Source organism: Tinamus guttatus, unplaced genomic scaffold, assembly GCF_059628265.1.
Source record: "Tinamus guttatus ecotype Peru unplaced genomic scaffold, ASM5962826v1 Tinamus_guttatus_pri_ptg000215l, whole genome shotgun sequence".
Taxonomy (NCBI): Eukaryota; Metazoa; Chordata; class Aves; order Tinamiformes; family Tinamidae; genus Tinamus; species Tinamus guttatus.
In genome coordinates this window covers 2,277,421-2,295,129 of record NW_028288749.1, presented here as the reverse complement: position 1 = coordinate 2,295,129, position 17,709 = coordinate 2,277,421, and the positions used below count along the sequence as shown (strand labels likewise).

General features: G+C 47.2%; 1 protein-coding gene across 1 annotated transcript in view; it reads left to right on the top strand.

Moving 5' to 3' along the window:
- Positions 1–17,709, top strand: part of XPR1 (xenotropic and polytropic retrovirus receptor 1) — a 79,697-nt gene that overhangs the window by 26,617 nt on the left and 35,371 nt on the right. The window lies entirely within an intron of this gene.

Below are 17,709 nucleotides of genomic sequence, written 5' to 3'. Positions count from 1 at the left end.
AATTTCTTCTTATTTTCAAATGTCTCTGAACGTTGTTCTCTCGTGTGTCAGACCGGGAGCTGGCTCGGAGAAGAGGACCTCACCGTGGTGGTATAAATGATGGCTTGAGGAGGTTGCTCACTGTGTAGTGCCATAGCCACGTTGTATTTGTGCTGAGGTGGGTGCGTGAGGAGGGCCTGTGAATAATGAAAAATCAATGTGTGTCTTTATTTTGGATCTTCTAAACGTGAGGATTCCAAATGGTTTTAGTATTGTTTGCTTTTTCTCATGTTGATTTATCTCTTTGGCTATTAATCCCACTGAGTTGAATTTTAGGAGATGTCTCTGGCATCCCTGTGGAAGAACACAGCGTTGCCGTAATAGCTACCCGACTGGGGAAACTAAGCTCAAGATTGAGGAGTTTTTTTGTATGTAATTTTTATGGTTTGGGGTGATCCTTTATCCAGGACCAGGTACTCAAATGGCTGAAGAAAACTCTTAGGAAATGGCAGGACATAAGGAAGACAAATACAGAATATGAAAAGTATATACAGCTGTAGTGAAATGTGGGAATGCACGGTTGGCTCTCCCTGAATTCTGGCTGGGGTTGGCCTTTGCTTTGGCAGACAGGATAGCAGCATGGGAAGGATAACCGAGGTACCCTATTCTGTGGCCTTCTCCATGGTGAATTCGGTAGACAACTTCTGCAATGCTGCTGTTTTCAGATAAGGGAAAAATGATTAGGCAGGACCTTGATACGGGGTGGAGGTGAGACGCCCATGGCGCTGGAGGCAGTTTATCCCGGGAAGCAGGGTCGGTAGGGAAGGCGAGAGCTTTTGATCAGGCCAGTTGTGTGCAGTTCTGGTGCTGCTCTTCCCCACCACTTTTCCTGCTGCCAAAGACTTGCAGCAAAGCCTCTAAGGTCCCGGGAGAGGCAATAAAGACCTGGAATGGCTCCGTGTGAGGAGCAGCTGCCTCGTCTAGGGCTGCTCTGCCTTGAAGGAGCCATCTGAGAGGCCTGGCACCAAGGAGGGCCGCACTTGACTCTCTCTTCCGCAGCAGAAACGAAGGGGCATCAAATGAAAACAGCAGGTGCCTCGTGGGTGCCTACTGCTTCATGGGCTTGTGGGATTTGTCACTTGCTGTCGGGTGGGTCTCTGGGGTTTTGGTGCTTTTGCTTGTCTGTGTTTTCAACCTGAGCTGGAATGTCCTTGGGTGTTAAGGCTGTGTTTTGCCAAGCAGTGTTAAAGTAAGCCCAAGGACACCACATACTTAGAAACCCTTATCCATGCTTTACAACAGCTAGCTCTTAAGAGGATTACACATCTTGGTCTGTAGTGAAAGTCAGTTTCCATGCGGATCTCTGTAAAGGCTGTTTAGAAATCAAAAGCACCCACTTTCTAAAATAAACCCAGTATATCGAGGCTCATGTAATAACTGCTGTTAAAAGTTCTCTGCTTCTGAAGAGCCAGCAAGTATTTTAGGATGGTGGGTGGTGAGACACTGGCGGCGTTGGATGTTCTCCCACCTGACTTCCCAGCTACTGTCTACCCAAAAAGTATCCTATGGACAGGCTTAGTCCTTTCAGTGCCTCATGGTGAGATCCTACCTGGAGTGAAGGGTTACTCATACTCTTTGCCTATCTGATTGCATCGTGCTGGGCAAAATACAGCTGAAATGGCTGGCTTGCCTTTGAGTACTCCCGATAGGCCCAAGTTTGACCCGGAAAGCTCTTACAGGTCTCTGTTCTGGTGAAGCTCTGGGTTGCTCCCATCAGCCAAGCGACACTCTCCGTGCTCACGTACACGGACGAGGGGGTTGTAATTCAGAGGCTTAACATGCGCTCGGGTCTGCCGTGTGCCGGGGAGCCCGGTGGGGAGCTCCTCTTCATCGCGGGGCTGCCCCGAGCGCCTTGGCCCTTGTCTGCACGGTTTAAACCCCCGCAAAACTGCAGCTCCTGCTCCGTAGTTGCTTCCTCCCCCTCCTCTCGCCGGCTGCCCAGGCTTTGGTGAACAAACCTGCGTCAGTCCTCCCGATTAGCGAAACCCAGGGGAGATTTTGAAATGTTAATGTATTTTTTAAAGATAGCTCCCATGTTGCTGCTAATGATTTGTGCTTCCCCACTCTGATGCGCTTGTTCTCCTTTTTTTTTTTTTTTTTTTTTTTTTTAATGTTCTAGTAGACTGTTATTTAAGTGATATAGTAAATGTCTGTTTAGTTTTGCGTTTCTAACCCAGTTATTAAACTGGCGATACTTCCAGTTACTGTCTGCTTGCTTTTTTGCTCCCCAGATTGCATGCTTTTACACAAAAGCTGAATTAAATGCCTCTTGCTATGTTCCTGAAAGCTGAATGGTCTAAATAAAGACTTTTCTGTGTATACTGAAAAAGCAAGTCAGTCAAGCAAATAAACCATCACAAACACAGGAATGAGCCTAGTGGCTTAAGGCTGCATGAAGTGTGAAGAGAAAATAAGGGCCTATTTATTGAAATAAATAGCCTGAGAACTGTAGTCTGCTGCTTTGCTACAGGCTTCTAAGGGCATCATGTTGTTTAAGCAGTTTCTTGGTTGTAATTTTAATCTCCTTTTCTGGAAACAAATTAAATACAAAGGAAAATGTGTCAGGATTAGCTCTGGAAGCAGTGGAAAATGGTATTCTGAACCTTGAAATTGTGGCTATGGGGTATATTTTACCTAAAGACAATGTATGCTACAGCAAGTAGTATAGTTCTTCGAGGGGAAAAAAATTGAAACAAGGCATTTAGCGTCTTCCTTAATATTGTCTATTGCTCGATTTCCCGTTTCTTGGCCAAAGTTCAGCAATAACATTGGTTTTTGAAGAAATGGAGGCTCGCCAGAAAGTTGTGGCTTGGTGCCTGAGCATCTAAACTGATGTGGTGGCTTTGTAGCCTTGACCTGACGATTGCTTTGCTATCATTATATATGTCATTTACTAATAGATGTTAATGATAACATCAGCTAAACGGTGATGTTGCCATGTGTCAAAGCAGTTGACTCTTCTGAATATCACAAGCAAGAACACGCACATGTAAGCACGGAGAGACATCTCAAGACCAATATACTGTTTAGATTAATTTTAAATAAATGGCCTGTTTGCCAGACTCACATTTTCACATCCCCCAGTGTTGTGCTCTTTGCTTTATCAACTGTGCAAGTATTTCTTGCAGTGCAGCTGCCTGCTTGGCCGGGAAAGGCCCCTGCTTGTGTTTCCCCATGATTCATTCCCAAATGCCACTGAATTCTGGAGGAAAGGTCTCCTCCTCATGCTCCTGCTCCCTGCATTCCCACATTCCAGCCCTTCTTCAGAGGTTGAAGAGGAGCAACACTCAATAAAACCATCACAAGTTCAAGGGGGCACGGTAAAGGCCAAACCAATAGCAGGGCAACAGGTTGTGGTGACCTTTACGTTTATAATTGTGTATCCTTATATATTTAATTAAACCCGTAGTTTCCAGTGTGCCTCAAACATTTGTACAATTCCACCTCATGCCAGCTTGATAATAAGATGATTACTTTAAAACTGAATGCTGTAGCCAAGCCATCTCCTTTGCTCTGCTGCTCTTATTGCACATTAAAACAAGCCTGGGTTTTTTCCTGCAGCCTTTTCGTTTGTTCTTACCATAGCTGGGGGAGATTTGCTCTACAAATTTGCCAAGATTGCTTAACAGCATCATTCCTGCCTTACTACCGCTCGGTCAAACGTCTTTTCTCCTTCACTGCTCTCTACAGATGTCCCTGTCACCATGTGGGAGGCTCTCAAGTGTCTGCTGCTCTTCCCTCCCCTCTACAGCCCCCATGTCCCTGTGCAAGTGGAAGACCAGAGTTTTCCTTGCCAGAAGTGAAGGCCTCTTCCCTGTCCAAGCACCAGTCTGGAGCGCAGAACTGCGGGACGCTTGTCCCGCCGCTCCCGGGCGGCCAGGGAGCTGCCAGGGCCCCTTCCCCGCGTTCGCCCACTTGTCTCGTGGGCAGCTTGTTGGCTGCTAAGAGGCAAGCTCAAAAGGATTTGAGGTGCAATTTTAGTTATTAAAACAGTTTTTTTTCCTAATCAAATAGATTTTGAAACAAAAATGGAGATGTGGCATTAATTTGGTGTGATATACTGATCTGGATTAAGCGTTTCTCCGCGATAATGGGCAAGGCTGTAATTTCAGGCTTTGAGACGTGCACTTGGCTAGAATTGTCGCAGGCAGTTTTAAGAATGGATAATACCACTGTAGATTTTGGTTAATAATGCATTTCATAAGCATTTCTCTGGGTAAGTACCTTAAAATGCAGATTTCCATCTAATTAACACAAGGAGGTTGTGATCTTCTGCGCGGCCTTCCAGAAATGCTGGTGAGGCCTGTCCGGCTCCTCTCCATGTCACGTGTGCTGTTCCGATGCTGCTGCCAAGCTCTCCTGGGCCAAGGTCCCACGCGCCACGACGGGGACGGCGGGAGGGAGCCCTGGCAGGTGACACTTGCACCGCGTCAGCTGCCCCTTTTGCCCTCAGGTGAAGAGTAGCGGCACTTGCTCTCGCAAGAAACTGTGCTTTCCTCCGCAGCTTTGTCAGCTTTTGTCAAAACTTTTCCCTTTTTACAGTATAAGTAAAGAGTCTTAGTGATTAAGCTAACTATGATAGAAAATTTCTGGCTCGAATTTCTAGAGCTGCAAGTTTTTATCCTAAAGGAGCCAGTTCTTCTTCCATAGTATGCCCGTGTTTGGAAAAGAGCCTTTGAAGTCAAGCGTATACAGCTTAACTTTGACAGTAACAGTTATGTGCTTTTAATGACTACAGTGCTATTGCAAATTCCTGTTTGATCAGTGGAATAGTCGTCTTTAATGACACTTTGCAGCTCGCCTTCCTGCAGATACTTCTGTTTTTCAAATGCTCTGTCTTCTCTGGGTCCCCCCGCCATGTAGCCGCAGGCAGCGCTGAGCCCACGGTGTTGGTCTCCCGCCTGCTAAGCCCGAACCACCCTCATGCTCTTAGTCTCCTTCTTGCAGCTTGGATATTTTGGTGTTTTTGTAACAGATGTCAATGTTCTAGAGGGCTTCCTCGGAGCTGCCGTCTCGCTTTTGGAGGTGAAGGGGAATGTTCATGGGAATGGTTCCAGTTGGCAGAAGGCTACGGAGATGTTTCTGCTTGTTCCAGCTGGACAGGCCTCAGCAGCTGTCCCGTGCAGCCCTCTAAGCTTTGCATTGGGCTCGATTCGCTTCTGAACAAGCCCAGCTCAAGGAGGGACTCACTGATGTGCCAGGCAGGTAGCTGGTACCCAGAACTGCCATTTAATCTCCCTGCGCTGCAGGGGCAGGAAGGTTAAACTAGTGGTTTGAGCAGCTGCTTTGGGTGCATTTTGAGAAACAACCAGTTCAGGCACTGCCTACGTCCAGCTCTTTACTGGTTGCACTGTTGGTTATCTGCTTCAAGTTGATAACAGAAGTTTATTTGCAGACAAGGTGTGGGACCTCTAGTATTTACTCAACGATGTATTTTCCACCTTTCTGTTTCTCAACCACCTCTGTGTCTTTCTTGCTTGCATTTTATTACCTTGTATTTGTAAGTATGTGACCTTAAGAAATACTTCTTTAAAAAATGAAATAGCAAAATTCATTGAATTCCATGGCTGAGTTAGTTAGATTCCAGTCCTGCCTCATTTATACTCTAAGCTGTAACCCCAGCATGGAAAAGACCAACTTTATTACACATTGCTTCCCAAATAAAGACTTCTGTCCCTGTCTGCATATTCTTCTCTGCTTAATTTTCAAAAAACTCATGGAGGTTTCCTTGACAATCCTGGTTTTGATTTAAACTGTCCTTTTGGGGCATGATTCATTCTTGTTTTTGTAAAAGTTCGGTAATCTGCCCATTTTACTCCTAAATTTTAATGCCTTGTTTTTCCTGCTGTATTTAATGTGCTTATTAACATCAAGTTAGTTTTGAAGCTAATAAAATAATGCCACTTTGCTTATTCTTTTTTCCCCTTACTGTGATGTTCATGTACTCTCGGTACCCCAGAAGTTTCTCGGGGTTGTGACATTTCTCTTCTCTTTCTTGGAGCGTTGAACTTCCTCGAAGTGCTTTCAGATAGAAAAATCCCTCGACATCTCACCTTCACTTTTTTTTCTTTTCCAAGTGAGCTTTTACTCTGCCCACGTTTTCTTAACCTGGAATCCCAAAATGTAACTGTAATCCTTTGGATAGCAAAAAGATTATTTGACTTATTTGGAAATGAAAGCTCTTCAGTTGAAGAAATGCCTGTCTTGACGGCACGTCTTTGTGTCTATAATTCAGCTCATTGCAGACATCAAAGACCCTGGTGACCGGCTTTCGTGCTCGCCATGAGCCATGGATAACGGTTGCTCTTGTGGGGTTTTTCCTCAGTTGTCTGGCAGAAAAAGATCTGCGCATAGTTACTGTAGATAAATGTGTCTTTTTAGTCTTATCTGCAGGTTGGGTTAATCAGTGCAGCTGCCCAGACTGAACTGCACTATCGCTGCTCTGCTTCCTCGCCAGGTTGGGGAATGCATCAGATAAATGCGCTCGATAGCGGAGGCAGCTGCCACTTTGGTTGCTGAGATGCTGCTGCTCTCCTCTGATACAAAGCAAAACACAATTAAGATGTCTAAAGGGATTTTCACCTTTGCAGCCCTTTCTTGTTCCCTCTTTCCCATTTCTCCTGTGTCAGTGCTGTTCCTAGCTTGCCGGCAAAGCCAGCAGCTTTTCTTTCAGCATCCTGCTTGAAATGGGAAATTCAAAAGCAGCCGAGTGTGTGTGTTTTTTTTTTTTTCCTTCCTTCTGGTGCATATAAGTTTAAATATATTCCAGAAGTATTTTGCAGAATAAACAAATGTTCCGGGCCTCCCCTCATGTCCTTATAGAAATGACTCTTTGAAGATGGAATAATTCTGCAATTAGTAGGATTTTGCTCAGTGTTAGAGGTCAAAAATCCTGCTGGCAGTGGAACTGGGTGTGTGCCAGAGAAAGCTTTTAAATATCCCTATTGTGCTGGTGTTTCCAAAGGCCGTGCTAGGAGCCCAGCCCTTGGAAGAAAGCGGTGCTGGAAGGGGTCCATCTCAGCAGCCTGCGCCCTCTCCTCGGGAGAGCCTCTCTTTGTCCTTTGTCTTTCTGAGAGCCTCCTGCCTCTCTTATTAGGGAATTTTTTTGCTTATTGTATCTGTCTGAGCCTCCTTGATAGTACATGACTGAGGCAGCTCTTTTCCCCGGGTGACCCACGGTGAATAACTGCCCCTTTCACTTGGATGTGAAAATGCCTCCTTCTTGCTTATACTCGGCTTTCTGAGCTTCCAAGTGACCTTGTCTGGAGCAGAGAAGCTCCGTTTGCTTCACCTTGCACCAGGCATCCTCCCAGGGCCCAGATGATTTGCTCCTGTTCCCTTTGTTAGCCTGGTCTCTTGTAAAGCAGCCTTAGGCCGGATTGCTGCATAAAGAAGCCCCAAATTCCCAGCTTTCCTTGCTGGATGTTTGCAGTACGGGTTGTACATTGTATAAGCAATTCGATGCATGTATTTATGTCAAGTCATTGATAGTTTTTTGTGAAGCAGATGGATGTAAAATGGTATCATGGGACCGAAATGTTATTAGTTATCATTGTTCCTGCTGTGTTTTGGAAAATGCATTTAATTTGGGATAACTAATGGGAAAATGCTCGGGGAGCGTTTCCAGTGGCATCTCTGCAGCCTGACTCCTCTGTGTGACGGTGCCTCCATAATTTCCTAGGCCTGTTGGCCTTATTAACATCCATTAAGGTGCTGTGTGCTCGGGCAGAGCAAGCCGCTGGCCACCAGGCTGCGGAGCTGCTGCTGCTCCGGGCTCCAGAGGAGCAGAGAGCTGCGAGCTCTGACGTTGGTAGTAACCACGGGCCTCTTCCTGACTGCTTTTTCCTGGGAGCAGCCAGTGTTTCTGCAGCCTTGCAGACTCAAAATAACACTGAGGGGTTCGCTAGCTGGCCTGCACTTGAAGTTATTTTTTCCAGCTCTGTAGGACAAACTCAAGCCTGCATAGGCCGTCCGTGGTTTGAGGCACACAGATGCAATCCTTGAAACACAAGAGTGGGGCTTTGGTTGCTGTATGCAACGTGTGATGTGTCTCAACCAAAGCTGGCAACTTCCTCAAAGCAGAGCTGAGAGGAAGCGTGAGCTTGGGCCATCTGAGAGAGGAGCCGACGAGCTCATTGCCTTTCTTCAGCACTGCAGACGCTATAGAGAGTAGAAGCTGTGGCTTGCTCCGGTTCAGAACGGGTTTTGGTGGTGTCACCTTTAGCCCTTACCGTGTACATCATAGCGGCACCTTCACGTGCTTCCTGCTGGAAGTTATAACTTCCCTGCGACCGGGTGCCACAGCCTTCGTGTTGAGAACGCGTGTTTTCAGCTGCCCTGTGCATTTGTGATACTAGCTCCTAGGGCTCGAAGGAGGAGTTAAGTCTGGTTCGTGACGCGGAAGCCCAGTGAGGAGGAGGTCGGCCCTGGAACATGGATGCTCTGGTTGGAAAACGTCAGGAGTCAGCAGCCTAGTCAGAGCTGGTCCTGAGGGAAAGGCTGGGAAGGGGGGGAAGGATGTGAGGCTGATTTTAGCTCAGCAATCCCAGTCCTCCGTATGGGGCAGGGATGACGCAGGGAATCTGGTCCGTAGCGCCCAACTCCTGCCCGCCGTGGGCTCTGCGCTTCTCCAGGGATGATTGGGAGCGTTGCTTTCCCCAGCTCGCCTTTCCCTCCAGGGCCTACGTAACCTGCACACCACTATCCTCCTTAGCTTACCCAAGCCTTAATTTCTAGGCCATCTCCAAATGATTTGTTTTGCTTTGTCAGTAATATTTTCTCATTCCAACCAGAAGACAGGAACCTGGCGTTCCCCCTTGGCTCGTTGCTCCCCGTGGCTTTCCGCAAAGGGCACAAATGGATCAGCCCGTGTCCTTTAAGTCCCTACTCCTTCCCTATGTGCTTCTCCTTTTTTCCCCATCATGTTGCTAAGGTAACGACTCCCACGTCCCCAACAGGCTGCCGCTCACTACAGTGTCAGTTATTGTCTGCGACAATTATTAGGCTGTTATTAAAGTGCTGCGCAAGCTCTCAGCATCCTCCGGAATCCAGGAGCTGTAGGCGAGAGGACAACGGCGCCCGCGGGGAAAGCGGCCGCGCGCTGCCCAGGCCGCCCGGCAGCGGGTCTTGTCAGCACCGCGGCTCCCAATGGGGAAAAATCCCTCCCCAATGGGGAAAAATCCCTCCCAACGGGGAAAGTGCAAGCTGAGATTTCAGCAGTGACTCTGCGTATGGGTAAAAAAGCAGGAGAGTTTACAAGAACCCGTGCTCTAGCTGTTGGGGAGCAGGAAGGCTTTTGATTCCTTAGAAATAAATTTCTACTTCCTCTCCCACAGCTGTAGATCTTGTAAATATTCTCTAAATTTCTGGTGACCTTTTCTATATCTGAGAGATTAAAATGAACACATCAACAGGTGCTTGGGTCCATTTTAGACCAAGGACCTTGTGCTTTACATGCAGTTCTCCCTTGTTCAACTGAACTTCAGATTTAGAATAGCAAAGAAACCTGAAAATTAATCTACATGTGTGAGTTTGGAGTGATCTCTAATCTTTTAGATCCCCTTTTGGGTTAGAAGGTGCTACAATTTCAGGGGCGCAAAGAGAAGTTTGGGAAAAGCCGAGATTATTCCAGGGTGTCCAAAGGGGTGGCTGAGAACCTGGCAGTTTAGCAGGAGCCTGGGCCAGGCAGCAGTTTGACACTGGGGAAAGGTAAAGCAGGAGCAAGTAACTCTCGTGCATTCAAACCAGTCTTGTGCATGGTCTTGTGCACTTTGCTCTGTCTTCAAACCACGGTATTTTTGGTGTTGGCAGACTCCGTCTTTCACAGCTTCCGAGGTTTCTTTCTTCCAAGAAGCTGCCCAGATGCATGGATGGGAGATTTTGCTTGGAGCTTCAGCTTAAATTTTAAATTCATTCATTCTCTCCTGACCCCCCGAACCCATCTCTCTTTTCTTTCACGTCTGTAATGTATTAATGATTTTATGTAAATCTGGCATTTGACAGACGTAGGTGTGCCCTGGAACTCGTTTAAGCCATCGCACAGGAAATGCAGCATCTGTTTTGTGTTTTCTGCAATTGCAGTAATTTTTTATTTTCTTCTCCCTATTTTCTAAGCATTTTTTTCCTCCCGTGTAGCAGATTTCTAAGTTGATTTACACCCATTTTATGGGATAGGTATTTAATTTTCATGATTTTTGGCCTCCTCACCTGTTTTCCAGCTTAAATAGGAAGAACAAAGCAGCCGTGTCCACGTTACATGCCCGGTTGCTATCGGGCTCCCAAGGGAGAGGCAGTGCAAGCCGAGACGGGCGGCCTGGAGGTCTCTGCTCTCTTGTTGGATGCACCAAAAGCCACTAATCAGAGTGGAGCGACCACTTTCATATTTATTCCTGTTTCAGAACATTTGGTGAGGTGAAATTAGCTATTGGTGAGAAGAGAATAACATCATTCCTAGGGCCCTTCTCACCGTATGCATTAGTTGAGGTAATGGATTAAGACTTAAATTAAGATTTTAATTAAAATCCTCCCAGTAAATAAAATCAGGCCAATAAAAACTTGTGCTGATGCATTGCTGACAGATGAAAACAGTGCAGAATAACCTTGTTATGCAAGCTTTTTTTTCTGTAATAGAGCAGATTGATCTCCCCGTAAACACCTTCCAGTGTTGCCTTTCACCAGAATTCGCTCTGAATTTAGCTCCTAACTGATAATAGCCCGTTTACATTTTTCGAGGAGGATGGTGACAGCCGCCCGCTTTCCCGGAGCTGGGAGATTTGCATTCCATCTGCTCGGGCTGTTGATTAGCAACATGCCGGCTACATGAGCAGTGTTGCTGGAAGCGACGGTCATCTGCTGCGTTACATTTTTTGATGAGGACACGATCGCAGGGCTGAGGCTCTGGGAGCCGAGTGTGAAGAACGTTTTTGGCTTGGGCTGCTGTTAACAGGGGGAGCTGTGTGACAGGGTTTGCCCTGAAAATGCATTTTGGGGGCCTGAGCTCGTGGACCGCAGTGGAAGTTTCAGATAAAAGGTGGATGAAGCTCTGAGTTGCTTCCACCTACTGCTGATTTGTGAGTGTCTGGCTCTATTCTGATTTTAGCACCCCTCCCATCCATCTCTAATCTAACGAATTTTGCAAGCACCAAGTGTTTGGAGTCAGGGATAGCATCCGTGTGGGCAGATACCTTGTTGGCTGCTGCTTGGCAAAGCTGCTGCCTGCTGCAGCATCAGGCAAGGGGCTGGCGGGGCTTCTTCGGCCAAGGGTGGCTCGTTTGCCCTCAGCAGAGGAATTGAGCGCTTGTGTGCGAGCTTTTTACCACCATTGGCAATAGGAGGGAAATAGAAGTGGCTCTGGAAGGGTGTCCTTGAAGGTGACTTAGGAAGCTGGCCCTTTCCTCCCCCGCTGAAGAGTTTGAGTTTGGCTGCAGAATGTGCCTTCCCCGTTGGCAGTCACTTCTGCAGCTCGTGTATTCCCATCCCACCGGGTTTTGTCTTGCAAGCCAGAGAAATCACTGAATAGCTCCTTGGGCCTTTTTGTTTAGGAAGGGGTAGCAGCGCCAGGCACCGAGCCTTGGGAAATCTGTGGTGGGATCACATGCCCCTAAGCCTTTCTTCTCATTCGGGGTGTAAAAATCCTTTTCAAAGGGATTCTAGCTGCAGTTGCTGGCGTGGGTGCTGCAGGGGACATACCCCACGCGTGGGGTTTTGGCTGGAGAGCCGCACTGCGCATAAAGCAAGCGATTAGCTCGGAGGACGGACAGGCAAACAAGCGGAAGCTGCTGCTCTCTGGTGCATTTTAGTCGTAAACTAAAATTACCCCTTGAACACAGCGGCTCTGTTGAAGAACCACACAAGCTCTGGAGTCAATGCCTTTGAAAAGGACCGTCATCTTGAAGGAAGGACGTTTGAAATGCAGCTTATTCCTTCCCCGCGCTTAAACCTTAGCCAAATGCAACGTGGCTTCTGAGAAATCCTGTGTTTACCTGATTTGGATGCCCAGCGGGGCCGGGACACAGCGGTGCCGCCTGCGCTGACCAGCGCCGGGGAGTGGAGCTGGGCCCCAGCCCCAGGCTTTGGGGAGGAACTCGGCGCATCCAGCAAACTGCAGAATTGCAAGGGACTTGTTACCTTCTTGTTACCTTGCTACCATTGTGCTGCTCCGCTGCTGCTGGAGCCACACATGTATCATTTAAAAGTGCCATCTTTAATTAGGCAGACATTTCTGCAAACACTGATAAGGGGTTAAAAAGCTTTTAAGTTTCCTTCTTCCTAGGAAGTCAGAAAGAAATGAACGTGATTTGTCTGCAAAGGTCCCCAGGTAAAACTCTGCATGGGGCCATTTTCAAGCCTCGTGTCATTTCGCGGATACCTTGGAAACACATTTTTCTTCATCTGATAATTGCTAGCTTATTATCTTCTTGCTAACTGTTTGCTCTTAATAGCTGGTAAAATAAAAAAAAAAAAAGGAAGAATGAATTTGAATAGTGCTCCCTCCCTGAGGGGAAATTAAGCCATCAATAGTGTGCTCAGAGTAGGCTTGTCTCTGAGCTCTGCCTTCGCTTTCATCCATATGGGGAGCCTATGGCTGGTTCTGCATCATTTGCTTTGTCTTTCTGGTTGCTCTTAATATTAATTGAATTTTTTCCCCAAGACACAGGTTTTGTTAATCTGCTTTTTCTCATTCCCCCCCACCCAGTAACTTCAGCAGAAGTGCTCTGAAGTGTATTGGGAAAAATGTCTTTGTTTTTTAGCCTTGGTGGTCTCTTTATTCACCTGTTTTTACTAGCTGGTGTCAATGTTTTTATTCTTCATCCAGCTTCTGAATTCTGTATGTTGCCTAATTGATAAAATAATAAAAATAGTTTTCCGGAGCGATAAGCCAAGGTCTGCTATCAACTCCAATTATGCAAGATGTGTTTCAATTAATTAGCCATAATTCCTTTCTGTGCCCTTTTCCCCCAGACTAAACAAGCAAGGCAATCTTGGCCTTAGATGCTGAACTACTGCTTGAATCTGCTCCCTTGCTGTGCAAAGTTGTAACAGGGAGTGAAGTGGTTTTTCCCGAATATGTAACTCTGTAAGCGGGGTGCTCTGTTAAATTGGCTTGTGTGGAACAGCAATTTGAGGGGTGCTTTGTAAGACAGAGAGCAGGTGTCAGAAACTGAGCAAAATGTGCAAGTTTGGAGGTGGTTACAGCTCTGAGATTGCTGCCTCCGTGTGACCTGTCAAAGGGACAGCAAGGAGAAAGCGGGGTTGCTTCCTGGTAGAAACAATTATCATATGGAGGGTTTCTTGAGCATGTGTGAGGTGCTGGAGATGCAGGTTCCTGTGATGTTTATTTAAATAGCAGGGATAGGGTTATGTCAGGTAAGTGAGCAATCCCAGTTGCGACCGCATGCTGCGACTCCTCTGGAGTTTGGTGGCACCTCCTTGGAGAAGGGGGTAGAAGCGTCATCCTGGACGCTGCATTGCCCACATTGAAGGGGAGCAGTCACCGCTCTCCCTCTCTTTGCAGAGGGAATGGGTGGAAGTGTTTGATTTCTTTTTCTAGTCTCTGACAGAGTTGTATGAGCTAGTTCAGAGCTTTTCTCCTGGGAGGGCTGGAGCGTCTCTGCAGACTTCACGTGTAAACCACGGCCGGGGCTTTGCGCAGCCATAACTCCGTGTGCTGCCCCGTTTGCTGAAGCGAGGGCCGCGGTGCCGGGCGGCAGCCGGGCAGCACGAGGAGTGTGCGGGTGCTTCCCGACCGGCCGCTGCCCCGGCGGGACCCTGGTGATTCCCAACGTGCCTTGGCCCTCCTCGCGTCAGCGGCTGCTCGTTCAGACCCGTCGGACATGGCCAGTGTGTCTGGGCAGGTGCTCGCGGGCGCTACAGGAGCAACCCAGTGGTCTCCGTTCCTGTCGTGGCAGTTTTGGACATGTAGTGGTCAGTCTGAATTTCACCTGGAGTCAGAGGTCTTGTAGCTCCATGACCTGCGAGTGAGCGGCGGTGTTTCCAGCCAGATCATTGGGAGCGTTTTTATAAAAGCGTATCCTGAATCTTTCCTTTCCTCCTTGAGTACGAATTGAGAGGTTGTTCACAGAGGTCCTGCGGGGACCTCCAAGGCGGAGGTGGCACTTGAAGCTCGTGATGTTCAGCTCTAACGGCCAAGCTGGGACCCGTTGGTCTAGAGCCCAAGGCGTTTCAGAGCCTTGGGGTCTCCTCTGCTCCAAAGCTGAGGCAGCCTCGTTGCTTTTTTAGTTTGTTTAAAGCAAACAAAACGTTCCCTGGGATGGAGCAAAGTCGTTTAGCTCCTTTTTCAGCCTGCTAAGATGCAACTAGAGCTGCTTTCTGCCTGTCTGCTGAAAGGCTAATGAATCTAAAACACATTGCCTTTGAAGCAACCTCTTCTTCCATAGTTCTCTTTTTTATATATATTTTTATTTTCAGTGATGAATAAAGAAAAATACTCCTTGCTTGTTTTCCCTTGGAGGCATGCTGACATTACAGAGAAAAATAAACCGAATGAGAGACCTGACATGTACTTAAACGGTTGGAGAAAATTTTCAGGCTGTCCATTTAGACTTGTTAAGTGATGTGTATCCGAATATGACTATCCGGAGGGTGAAAAAAGGAAACTTGTTAATAAATGGGAGGGAAAGGGAAACAGAAAGGGACAGAAAGAAGCAATTCCGGGAGAGACAGCGTCTCCTCGGATCAGTTTGTATCTGGGTTTACCTGATGAGATTTGGCTCTTTGCTTTCTATTTTGGAGGTTATTTTTATGGTGTAGTAACTCACCAAGACTGTTGCCTTTTTCTTTAAATTAGCAAAATTCCTTTTTGTTAAATACCTGTTTGAAGAAACGGAAGGCTAGAAGAGTTCTGCAGTCCCCGTTCCACAGGGCTGGAGGTGGCAAACGGGACCGCGGGCCACCGCTGCGCGGGGGCCACCAAGCCACAGCCGCCCTCTCGCATCCTGCTGCTGGTGTTCTGTGCACAAAGTGGTGTTACCAGGGCAGCACAGCGCTGTGGAATAGATGTTCACAGAGACAGAGCGCTAAATAATTTATAGCAGGCAGCGTATTAGTTATCTAGCTCATGGGCATGTTGTGGAGATTGCTTTGCCTTTCCAGCCGAATGAACCATCCGCAAGAACGCGGCTGGTTTGCCTGGAAGACTTTGGAGGTAGCATCTGAAAATCAAGAAATGGAATTTTTGCAAACCTACAGGTCCTAATTTTTAAAGGTACTTTTGAGGCAGATTTCATTCGTGCTGGGTTAATTGCTAAGGACGCCAAGAGGGTGAGCAAATACCAAAGCAAAGCCCAAGAGACCTGAGGGAGATGGGAGCAGCTCTTCCCACCTCCCGCCCCTATCCACACACTGCATCCCGGGACAGTGGCCCTTGTCTTTGCTGCTTGAGAATCACTTTTGTTACTTGATTTGGGAAGATAATTTAATAACCAGGTCTCATTTGGGTTGGAGCATTTGTTACATGGAGAGGTGAATAGCTCATCCATGATGGCTTAGGAAAGTGAGTTTATAGCTCAGTGTAAGTTGTTTTTAATTATAAGTTGTTTTTTAATGTTAATTAAATGGAGTTTCTGCCTTGCTGTTTTATAGTGTTTTATTCAGGGATTTTTTGCTTGAAGAAATAAATGTCGAGAGAGATGTAAACTGTAAATTCACAGATGCAATGGTGTGCAAGTTGGAGCTGAAGTGAAAGAAAACAAATAGAAACGTTCCTTATTTGCAATACCTGTGAAGCAGCATCCACTTCCTCTGCCTTGCTGTAGCAAGAGTTTGTCTCTGCAAGAAATTATCAGTGTCTCAAAGTTCTCCTGTGCACAAGGTTGTTTCCTGCGAGGCTGGACACGAAGCTGCACCATGAGGAATTCATCTCCTGGTAGCACTGAGTGCCAAACTGCAGCCGACAAAACTGCAGCTTTCCGTCCTGGGGAAGGGAGTTGCTTTTTTGGAAGAAAAACCTTCTTTTTTGAAAACTACCCCATGAACATGAGGGTGGCACACCAGGGGTATAAAGATAATCTTCATTCCTGCATTTGTGAATGACAAAGAGTTGAAATTCAGCTGTAAAAATTGTTGGTGGCGTTATATAAACAGTTGAGCCTGGGGACTCGACTCTCGGGCCCGTGCGGGTCACGCCAGGCTGGGGACGGGGAGGTCGGGAAGCTGCGGCTCTTCCTGGCGACCTTGGCAGCAGCAGGACTAGGGAAAAGGAGGTTTTCGGGCTGGAGAAAGGGAACAAAAGGGAGGTTAGCGCTGGCCCCCTTGGTGCTCAGCGCCTTTTAAAAGCAGCTTCTGTTGTCATGGAGCTTCCGAAGCCAAGGCCAGCTTCTGGCACCCGCATTTTCTCATGGCAGAAAGCGTTGTCCTGTCCTAGCCTTGGGGAAGAAGAAACACAGAAACGAAGGCAATAGCCTTGGCAGCCCTTGTTTGTTATTGCAGCAACCAAAGTGCTGAGCTGCGGTGGGAAGTGAACCAGAAGGAAACCTTTTCTTCTCAAAAATCCTGGTTTTTAAACCGGCCGCCACCTGTGGTCTGCGAACCACCCTTTGTAAGAAGGCGTTTGGTAAAGGTTTTCAATAGTTTGTATAGACTCGTGCTTTTATCTCAGTCAGACGTGTTTGGACATCTAAATACTGACCTGAATTCCTCATCTCAAGGATTTTGGAAGGTCTTGCAGAGTGGGTTGTGTATGATTTTCTCTCATTTTTCTCTTCTATACTTATTTACCATTTCCCAAAGTAGTCACAGTGTATATAGAAGATAAGGTGTTTATTTGGCTTTGGTTTTCTTAGACTGGCATCGCAGTGCTGTGCTGGGCTTTTTGTAACTTCCAAAGAGACTTGGGTTAGAAATATTGATGTTTGGCTTCATGGACAAAAAGTATCAACGTCTCTTTCTGATCTTTTAATCCAGCAATTGGCCTGTAAAATCTCCCTTGGTTTTTGCTTTTGCTTTGGGAAATGCATCGACTCTGCAACCCAGTTTGTCCTCCAGGTCCTTCCTTAAAAGTCAGCTCCCGTTTTGCCCCTCCTTGTTTGCTGATATTTGAAAACATTTCAGGCAGTTAGGGAGCGAAAACCTTGGCAGATGGATGATTGCACAGTAATTTCTCTGGCTTTGTGTGCCAGAGCCCTAATCCTCGCGCCGACCTCTGCGAGTCCTGGCCTTGCTGCGAGTGCCCTGGAGGAAGGTGTTGCAACCGCTGTGGCTGCTGCAGGAAATTCCCCTCATGGCAGCAGGGTTATTTTCCTGCTCCTCGTGCGTGGGGCTCTCTGCAGAGCGCGGTTAGTGCTCAGGCCCGGGCGAGCGGTGCCGATGAGGAACGTGCACGGATCCGCTTGTGCGAGCTCTGCGCTGGCCCGGAGCCTCCGGCAGCGCCGCATTGTTTGTTCCTTACCTCTAATCCCTTTAAAACGTGAATATAGTGTGCTTTAAAATATGAAAGTAGCGTTAAACATCGTGGACCTACGTACATCAGGGCCACAAGCATCAGACTCAGAAGATTCTGAATGTTAAGAACTTATATACAAGCATTCTCTTGAATAATTTGATGTTATTTTTACCTGAAAATTACTGCTAAAAGATGGTTTTCTTAGCTTTGGCAGTCCAGAACGTCCGCTCCGCTTCCATAATACCTTGTAGTTCCAGATCTATTTGCTGTCC